At 45.1% G+C, this 10715-nt stretch overlaps 1 protein-coding gene across 1 annotated transcript in view; it reads left to right on the top strand.

The window, feature by feature from the left end:
• The first annotated feature begins 3862 nt into the window (after window positions 1–3862).
• The window catches only part of SUSD6 (sushi domain containing 6), a 91774-nt gene continuing 84921 nt past the window's right edge, over window positions 3863–10715 (top strand). Inside the window, exon 1 of the mRNA XM_033106866.1 lies at window positions 3863–4165. The gene's annotated coding sequence lies outside the window, so the exon portion shown is untranslated. The remainder of the gene's footprint in view (window positions 4166–10715) is intronic.

The raw sequence follows: 10715 nt of genomic DNA, 5'->3' as shown, positions 1-10715 counted from the left end.
ACATGTTACTTACTAGATCACTGGTTTATTGTAGAAGGGAACAGTCTGATGGAAGAGATGCATAGGGCAAGGTATGGGGAAAGGAGTTTCTAAACCCTCACTAGACACACCACTCTCCCCAAATTTCCATGCTGAACCCAGTCCTCTTGGGTTTCTACGGAAGCATTCTTACATAGGTGTGATTGATTAAATCATTGGCCATTGGTGGTTGATTCAACCTCCAACCCCTCTCCCCTCCTGGGAGGTCAGGATGGGACTGAAAGTTCCAGCCCTCCAGTCACGAATATACCTCTATCATTCTCAATACTTGGGAAATTCCAAGGGTTTTGGAAGTTGTGAGCCAGGAATTATGGACAAAGACCAAATATATATTTTTCATAAATCACAATCTCACAATTGCAAATTGCAGTTTTATTCCCTAAGAGGTAGGCAGGCTTGGCCCTGCTACTTAGTAACTGTGGACTTGGCCTTATCTTTAACTTCTCTGTACCACAGTTTCCTCAGCTGTAAAATGCAGGCAATTGTATCAATCCCTATTTTATAGGCTACTGCAAGGATTAAATGAGTTCAAATATGTAAAGCCATTAGCACAATGCCTGGCAGACAGTATGACGGACTTAGTAAGAGGCAATGGCTGCCACATCTCCACAGCCCTGCCTCTGCCTCTCTGGACAGACTGAAGGAGGGGAGCACTCCATTCCTCAGTCTACCTGCAGCCCATAGCTAGCAGAGCCAATCATACAACCCTGCCTTCCCACCATTAAGTCACATGAAAATGAACCATCAGGGCAGCCTAGAGGACAGAAGTCACTAGGGGAAAGCGGTGTCAAATGACCAGTGCGGGTGGGGTTTGTGACTGGTTGTGTCTGAAAGAGGCTCAGGCCATCCATCACTGCCCTCAGCACCTTCCTCCTTTTCTGCTGGCTGCCTCCATGGGCAAAGGGCAGGGAGGAGAAGCAGGTAATCAGGCTGGAGGGAGAGAGCCTGGGTAGTTATGAAGACACAGCAGTTAGACGCTCTCTTTGCTACTTTGACTCTTCTTTGAGTGTAAAATGGGGCTAATACTTTTTGCCAGCTTAGCTGGTCTGTGTCAGAGATAAAAAATGTTGTCAAAGACTTGTCAGTGCTTCAGAAAAAGCAGGAGGGTCTGGATCACCTGCTCAGTGGGCAGCGTCAGGTGCACATTGCCTCAGATGCACATTTTCCAGAGCTGGGCTCAGGAATGGGGTGTGCAGGGAATCGTAGTGGCTGCTCTGGGCAGCCCTACTCTCAGCTGTGACTTCTGCAAAGGCCCCTCAGACCAGTAGCCAACAGGGACTGGGCCACTAAGCCTGGCTCTCATAGGTTCCTGACATGTCAGAGGAGGAGTGCCCCAGGTGATGGCTCAGGTCCAGGTATTCACACAACCACCTGAGCTGAGGATGTTCCTGAAGAGTGGAAACCACCCCTCAGCTGTGCTGGCCCAACCCTGAGAGTCCACCCATCTTGGACTCTGACTTTTTGTGGTGACATGGCTTGAATACTTGCACCTCACCTGGAGTCCAGCAGGTTTACTTGTTTACTTCCTTGGGGCTTGAAGGCTGCCCAAGTAATCTTGAATCAAAACAAGAAAGCCTGTGCTAATTCTTGTCTGAGGTCAGACAAGCCAGTCATCTGCTTGGTGCCTCAACTTCCTTATAGATAAAAGTAAGGAATGTCTCATTTTATGGGGATGTTGTAAGCACATAAAATGAGCTGATGTGCAAGAAATCACTTTTTAAAAGATCAAGAAATATGTAATGTCAATTTGGGTCATTATTTGATATTTTTATTGGGGGTATGAGGGGCTGTATGACTTATTTGAAAAAGTGTGACTTTTGGAACAAGCAAGAATGAATTCTGGTTTTGTAACAACATACATGCTAAGTAGTTTTTGATGTCATAAAAATCTCTCTGAGCCTGTTTCTTCATGTGTAAAATGGTGTTAATGATACTTAACTTGGAGGATTGTTCTCAAAATTAGTGGTGAAGAATAGAGTGAAGAAATAAGATGGAGTCACTATAGTCAAGCTGCTAAAATACTAAAATCAAGTAAGTTGAAACATGAGGAAATGATTCTATTCTTGTTTTTTTATTTTATTTTTCATTCTTGTTTTAACTAGCCTGAGAACTTAAACTTTTGAACTTTTTAAACACTGCATAAATGCCTGGATATACATCAAACCTCCAGATAACCCTCTGATCACCCCCTGAAGGTCTAAGGAAAGAAGGTTCACATACCCAAACCACCCGACATCCATTATCCAGACCACTGGTCATCTAGAGGATTACCATCTAGGACCAATCCAGAGTCTAAGAATGCAGAACTGATTCTTCTCAAGATGTGCTTTTCACTATAAGAACTCGTAGCATTTCTTTCTTCCTTGGAATACTCTGGGTATGGCCTAGTTGTGTTTCCGGTTTATAAACCCTAACATCCTTGAATAAATCTTTATCATTTATTTCTGTCCAAAGCCTCCAGACTCTTCAAGTTTGACAGTGGTTACATGTATAAAAGTCTCTACCCAGTACCTGGCAAACAGTAGGTGCTCAATAAACAGTGGCTGTCACTCCTGTTATAAGTAATAATGACAGCAACAAAGACACAACTACTAATTCCGAACCTTTTCTGTCCTTCACTTTCAGGGAGCCAAGCTTCTCTTTCCTGCTCTCAAAGTGGTACAGGTACAAGCTCCTGCGTAGTTAGATTCCTGGGAGAGGGGGAAGGTATATCCTGTCCTCTGAGTCATACATACCACAGGAGGACCAACTCTTTCTCCATTTGCCCAGGACTGTCCTAGTTTTAGCACTGGAAGCCCCAGTCCCTGCAATTCCCTTAGCCCCAGGCAAACTGGGATGATTGATGATTCTACAAGCGGCAGCAAAGGCGAAAAGTCTGTGGGTCCAAGTGCAGACTTTGGCAGATCCTCAAGTATGAGTGTCTCAACTTTTATTAAGCACCTCTGAGACAGGCACTGTACAAGGCCCTGGGGCACAAAGATAAAGAGTCACAATCATCAAGGGGCCACAAACCCTGTAAACACCAGTGGAGGACTTAGCTCCTAGTACTGCGTTGTGATCACCACTAAATGATGTAGCCACAGTGCACAAACTACTCGTATATAAACAGCCACAGGAGGCAAGGCTCAAGATGGGAAATAAATTTAGGAGTGTGGCGAGCTTCTAGCCCCGACTCTGCCAGTTCTAGCTCTGAACTTCAGTTTTCTTAACGTTGAGATCCGTCGTGCTTTTAGCGTGCTGAGGAATCACTTGGGAATGCTCATGAAAATAGATCCCTGAGTCTGACCCTAGTTTTACCCACTCAGAAGGGCTTAAGGTAAGACCCCAATTACACCCACCCCACCTCTCTGAGCAATTTTGACATTGGCAGACTACCACCAAGGTTTAGGAAGTACTGCTTAATGGGTAGATAATGACCTGCCTGAGGGATAGGTCTAGGGAACGATTCAAAAGCTAATAAGGCAACATGCGTTAAAGCACCTTGTGAACCTGAGTGCAAACCAATTCTTTGGAAATTATATTAATTCAATAATCCAAATAATATCTAAAAAAATCTAAATAATAATAATAGTAAAATAACTGGAGGATGCACTGCAAACGCGGCACAGTCCGAGCCAGTACCACCTCCCAGTCCACTCCAGCACAGTCGACGTAACTGTCTCTTTAAGACACCCCCACCCCCACCCAGGCTCACCTCCCGTAGGGCTTGCAGCTCGGCGGCGGCGCGTGCGTGCTGGCAGCCGTGGATCGCCAGGGCCTCCCAGCGGGGCGGTCGCGGCGACGCGACGCCGGCGCTTGTTGCGTGCGCGCCTGGCTCCGCCCCTTCCTCTCCCCCCTCCGTGGGCCTCCCCCGCCCGCGCGGTACAGCTGGGCCACTGACGCGGGAGCTGCTGCCTGCCACCGCTGCCGCGTTCTGTTCTCCTCAGCCGGCGACAGTCTCGCTCCCTGCCTCCCGCCTCCTCTTCCCGGAGCGCCGGCCAGCGCCATCCAGACTAGGGCAAGCGCGGCACGCGGGGCCTCGCCTAGACCCGAGAAACCTGCGGGAGCGCGCAGGCGACGGAGGGGATCCCAGCGCCACAGAAGCTGCGAGCGCCCCCATCCCGGAGGTCGCCGCACCGTTCCCCGGGTAAGTTGTCACCGGGGCCGGGGGGCGGCGGGGTCGGGCATTGTGTCACTGGCGCTCCCGGCCAGCTGTCAGGGACGCGGGGCCGACGCGCACCGCCTGTGAGGGACGCTGGGGAGCCCCCGCCGGCCGCCCGGCGTCGGCTGCTCGGTGCCAGTCCGGCTGTCACCCGGCCGCGAGCCCCGCGCTGGGGTGGGTCAGCCGGGCACGGTGCCGGGAGGGCGGCCAGGGGAGGCTGTGCTGAGGCCGGGAGGAGGACCAGACGGCGGGGGTGAGGCCGGGAGCTTAGTGACCGGGATCGGGGCGCGCTGCTCTAGCTTCGCGGGGCGTTCGGGGTCGCGCTCGCTGTCCGGGAGTTCAGGGTGGAGACCACAGTTGGCGGGCCGCTGGAGAGGAGGTAAGCAGGGGTCCTCTTTCTTATTACTGTTATTATGTACCCCGCCTGCCGATCAAAGCTGCGGGTCGCGCGTGGGGGCAGGGTTGGCTTAGCGACGGTGGATTTCCTGAGCAAACCTTGCAGTCCGTGCGTGTGAGCACCGTAGCTGTCTGCAGCCCCCGCGCCCTGTCGGGTCTTTAATCTCAAAAACTTTTCTTTTTATCCGGACTGAGACTCACCGAAACCACTTCCTGTTTATATATGTAGACTTTCTGTTTCACTCCTGCTTTTCGGAGACTCCTGATATTAGTGTAGGTCTGACTGTCCCGCAGGGTTGTGGCTGGGGGGCTGCTGAACTACCTGGAAAAAGTCACCTGTAAGGAGAAGAGGAGGGGGAGGTGGTTGAGGGGACCGTAAAACCCAGAAGAAAAGAGGCGTCAAAATCAGGTCTTTGGCTGGTTTGAGGGAAGTGCACATCTCGGCCAAGAGGCCTAATGCTGCTGTTCCCACAGAATGTTCTCTCCGTGGCAGGCGACTCCCTGGTCTTTGTTGCTCCTGGTAACTGGACTTTGTGTGTGTTCTATACAGAGGGGCAATAAAACTACCCCGTTCATTTAAACTTAGGTATTTACTCTTTCTAGATCTTCAGGGGTCGGAAGTGTTTCTTTCAGCTGTTCCTAGTGCTTAATTCATTTCTGCTCTTTTCCTTACTCTGTTTTACAATATACTCGTATGTATGAAGGATACACACTCGTACACACACACACACACACACACACACACACACCCCGTTTCTGTTTTGGGAATTCCACACCCAAATTGTCACCATCTAGTAGAGGCTAGTAGAGACATGTGCTTGGTGGTAAGCTCTGGATTTCTGGTCTTTGCAATTTCAGCTGGATGTATTTTCAACCAGAAATGAAAAATTTTCAGAGTTGGGTGTGTCTGTGTCTACTTCCCTCTCAGTAAAGGAGGTACTATTTAATAAAGCAACAATAATAGTAGTAATAGGGAAAAGTGTTTAGGGACTTACTGTGTACCAAACTTTGTGCCAAGAACTTTACTTTCTTGATCGCATTTCATAAACAACAAACTTTTTTGGTAAACATTGTTGTTATTCGCATTTTTTTCAGTTGAGACCAAAGCCAAACAAATAATTTGCCCAAGGCACAAAGATAGTTTGTGATGGAACCCTGTTAACTACTAGATTATACTGTTAATTTCTAGTTTGCTTACCTTTTGGTAAAACTGGAGTTTTTCTGGAACTTTTTCAAAGCACTACTCAGATCCTGAGTACCCTTAACTCTGCAACGTACACATTTATGGTATGTTTGCATAACATTCATTTGTTCATTCATTCTTTCATTCAGTACTCACAAGTATTTTTGCGATACGGAATGTATGCCAGGCACTGTGCTAGGTATTAGGGATCCTGCAATGAATAAGACAGAACCCAGCCAGTGCCGTCATAGAGTTCACAGTCTTTAAGTCAATTTTATTTTGGTTTATGTTGTTAATTCTCATTGGTGGCCATTTGCTGCTTAAGGAACTTCTGCCCAATGAATTAATTAGAGGACAATACTAGTATGAAGCTTGATAGATAGGACTTCCTGTCAACAGAATGACTTTTTGGATTTAGAACTTCCTGTCCACAGAACGACTTTTTGTTGTTTTCATTACTGTGGTTTAAAATATATGTATGAATGATGCACACAGTAGAAATGGCATATGAAACAAATGTCACCTACAGCTTGACTGGGACAGGTCTCTGGGTGCTCAGAGGGCCTGCCCCTGCCTTTGCCCTGCAGTGTTTAAACCCTGAGCCAAACCCATTGTCAGATGGCAGTGTTCAGCTTATTTGCTGGGACCTGCCTTTTCAAAGCACAGAATTTGGGCAGATAGAAGAGGAAGTTAGGCAAAATAAGTGTTACAGATGCAGGCTGGCAGATGAAGAGACCTTAGCACTTTGTCTGGTTTCCTGGCAGGTCTCCATCTCGTGGTGATTGAACGTGTACTCTTATGTAATGGTGCATCTCCTGGCAGGGGATTTCCTCCTGTGCTGTTGCTGGGGCAGCAATTCCTACAGCTACCTTCTCCCTGTGTATACACACACACCTGTATACCCTCCAAAGGTAGTAATTCAATTGGCTTATTAAAAGTACTTATTTCAGGTTTATGGCTACTAAGCATTGTTTCACTACCTCAATGCTTTTCCATCCCCAGATAAAAACTTGTCTTATGTTTTAAATTTTTCCTTGTGCTCTTTTTCCATATCCTTAGCTCTTTGGACAACCAGGTAACTACTGGTATCTGTTTGTGGGCTCAGAGAATTACAATATCTTTAAAAAAGTTAGTGAGTCACATAATTTTACTCATTTCCTTACCCAGACAAGTGAAGTGGAGAGAATGTCTTTAGCAGAGCCTGTTGCAGGCAGAGAAGGAAGGGCAGAGAGCACCTGTGTTTGTTTTTTTACCCTGTAGTTCCCCATTTCCCAAGTGACAATTCACTGAAAGGCAGCAGCAGGGCTCTGATGCCTTTTTGCAGGTCTGAAATGCCTACTTGGAGACCTGAATGTCAGCAGATCCACTGGGCCCGGTGGTGGAATTGCCATGCATGAAGCGTTTGACTGAGCTCCTGAAGTGACACGCGATCTCCTAGTTGAAGCTAACAAGCAGTGTTAATTTTCCCTCTTCTATCTGCTTGGGCAGTAGGGATGTCTTGTTTAGGGGGCATTCCCTCAGGCAGTAGGAGAAAGATGAGAGGCAACAAACAGAGGAAGAAGCCCAGGGCCTTTTTTTTCTCCCCAAACTTTTTGAAAGCAAATATTGCTCCTGTGCAGACTTAGGTATTGGGGATTAAGACACTTGGGTTAAAGATAAATGAGCATTGGAACAAGTGCATGTATGATAATAGATACTCTTTCCCCTGGTTTCTCCTCAAGATGGCTTCAGTCTAGGGGTCACTCCTGTATCCCATGGTAGTAAGATTTCATTTAATGGAATTTTAAAGAAATTAATATTCTTAAATTATGTTGCCACATTGCAGGGAAGGTGAAAACTAGAGCAGTGAGAAACAATGCCTGATCCTGTCATGTGGGAGGGCTATTTCCATATTGGTGGGAGTGAAGGATGCAGCTTGAGGTTGGGGCTGGGGATTTTGTGATGAGTATTTGAAGCTGCTATCAGCTGTGGATCTGACACCAATGAAGCAATTTCAGGACAGTATTGGCGTGACCATCCTTGAGCATCAAGATATCTGTTCACTCCCACCCTGGCTTGGATTCAAGGCAACAGCCATTATTCCCTAGGATGATTGTAAGTTCGTGAGTGTCTCTGTGTGAAAAGCTTTATTTGAAAAGTTGGAGGTGCTGCGGAAAGTTACCTCTTACAGGCTTCGATGTTACTGGCAGAGCCTGTCAGGCACCTGTGCATGTGCTCCCATGTTTCAATGAAGGTGTTCCTTTTCTTTCCCTTTTAGTCCTGTGGCCTAGAAAGCAGCAGGGCTCCTTCTGTCTGTTCTCTCATCTTCTGCTTCTTACCAGAGTGTGGAAGTCTCTTCTCTGCTGCTAGACCTTGCGGTGGCACCAAGCTGGGTCACTTCAGCCATGAAAGGCCACCTGTGCTCTTGTCAGAGCTGGGGGACAGTTGAGTCCCTGTGAAGGTACTGGTATAGCAACAGCAGAAAATGCAACTATAGTGAGAACTAAATGGGTTTCACAGACTCTGGTGTTGCCTGTGATATATTCTCCCTCCCTGGTTTTTACATCTCAAAAAAGGAAAATAGCCACCCTTGAAACATCTGAAGGCGGCATTGCCAAGAATCAGAAAGAGAATATTATGGAAGCATTTTTCTCAGGCAGAAATAGATATAGTTCCCTGATACTGTCTCCAATATTAGTAGATCCTTAAAATTATCTGGTAGCTGTGTGCCCTTAAATGTACTACCACCTCCCCCACACATATACAAGTGTTATACTGTTTTGGGGTGCTTTTTTTTTTGGTAGGGCCCCTTTCCTTGATTTGGAGAAAATTAACCTCGGATTCCTGATGACAGTAATAGGTTCTAAGTGGGTTTGCAGACTGCATTTGGTGACTGACAATTCTTTATTACTCAGAAGAGGATCTTTTGTGGTGAAAAATGAAATGATTCAGGATTCTTTTCTCCTGTAGTTGGAGATAGGACACAAAACCTCATGAGAAGAGACACAAATAAGGGCTTTTTCCCTGCTCCCCGCCCGCCCCCCTCTTATCATCCTTTCTTAAGGAGGGGAAATATCCAATCTTTCCAAGTCCAGTCACCTACCAGCAGTGACTTGCCTTCACCCACAGAAGTTTAAGATCAGAGCGTGGAATTACTTTGTGTGAAGGAGCAATTGCTGAAATTTTGGCTGGACTAGGTAGGCTTTGGCTTCTGATAAAGCCAGTAAAATGAAACTGGCTTCTGAGAATGGGATAGGAGTGTTTATTCCATTCGGTCTTGTTTGGGCTATTCTTAGTTGATCTCAGTGAACTGAGTGGAAGTTTAAAAAAGGGACCTTGAAAAAGAGAACAAGGTGGTTTTGCTTATTTTGTATTTTAAATTGTAGTTAGGTAAACTGCAGGAAGACTGATTTTTTTGTTTTTGTTTTTTTAATCAACAATACACTGAGACAATATTATAGAAAGCTTGGGAAATAAAGGAGAAAAAAAATCACCACGGTTCTACTATCTTAATAAAAACATCATTTCCATGTATTCTATTTTTTTCTTTTAGTTGGTAATCTCAGTACATTCAATTTTATGTTTTGTTTTTTTCACATAGCGTTCTACCATAAACATTTTCCTTATCATGGCACATAGCCTTTTGTAATTATTTTAATGGCTTTATAATATTCCATCATGGATCATTTGTGGTTTAAATATCCTCTCTTATACATCTAGATTATTTCCAAGTTTGCTCAAGGAGACTTTTTTCAGAGGGGTTATTTTATGTTGTCTTATTATATGTATTTTAAAAAACAGCTTTATGGAGACATAATTTATATTTACCCATTTAAAGTACACAATTCAGTGGATTGTAGTATATTTACAGAGTTGTTATTACCATCACCATAATCCAATTTTAGAACATTTCCATCACCCCCAAAAAGAAGCTCCATTAGTAGTCCCTCCCTGTGCCTCTGCAATGCTCCCAGCCATCACTAACTAATCTACTCTCTCTAGTTTATCTATTTGGACATTTCATATAAACAGAATCATACAATAGTGGTCTTTAGTAATTGACTTCTTTCACTTAGCATAGTGTTGTTGAGGTTCATTAATATTGTAGCATGTGGCAGTACTTGATTTCACTTTATTGCTAAATAATCTGTTGTATAGGTATACCACCTTTTGTTTATCCATTCATCATGTTACAGATGAATGGATAAACATTCGGGTTTGTTTTTCGGTTATTAGGAATGATGTTGCTATGAACATCTATGTATAAGGTTTTGTGTGAACATATATTTTCATTTTTCAGGGAGATATTTTAAAAGCTGCATTCATTTTCTTTAAATTACCATTCTACTGGGTTATGCAGTTTGTTTGGGGAAGAACAGTGTTAACAGCAAAATCTGTTGGTCTTAAGGTGTTGAGGATATTGCCCTGATTTAGAAAAAGATGTACACGTATGCACGTGTGTACACACACACAAACACACAATCATGTGTTTATGAAGTTTGAACTCTCCAACAGCATTGTTTCTAAATCTTTGGTGTAGAACTTGAAATGGTAGTGTGCGTTGACAGATGCAGTACTGCCCGAATTCAGTGCGTATGTACTGACTGCTACTTTGGTTTTTTTTAAAGAGGATTTTCAGCATCTTTAGGCCTCAGTTCTAAATCGCATCATTGCGTTTTATGGAGAGAACTTTACCATGAACCCCACAGAGGCTTCCTTATCAAATGTAATTTATAGATCTTAGAAGCATTTCCTATGACAAATTCCATGCCAGGGTTGTGCACCTGCTTAGAGGCTTCTGCTAGGCTGGCGAGTGGAATGCTTAGGGAACAGAGAGCCAGTCAGCGAGGGAAGGGGAGGGCTCTTACTGCTGGACCTTACTTGCACCCAAGGTTAAAAATATAGATCATGCCAGACACAAAGAGGAACAAATGGTGCCGCTGGGAGTGTCATTTCCTCTACAGGACTTAGCCCTGT

Source organism: Rhinolophus ferrumequinum, chromosome 6 (assembly GCF_004115265.2).
Source record: "Rhinolophus ferrumequinum isolate MPI-CBG mRhiFer1 chromosome 6, mRhiFer1_v1.p, whole genome shotgun sequence".
Classification (NCBI taxonomy): domain Eukaryota; kingdom Metazoa; phylum Chordata; class Mammalia; order Chiroptera; family Rhinolophidae; genus Rhinolophus; species Rhinolophus ferrumequinum.
This window is presented reverse-complemented; position numbering and strand designations above follow the sequence as displayed.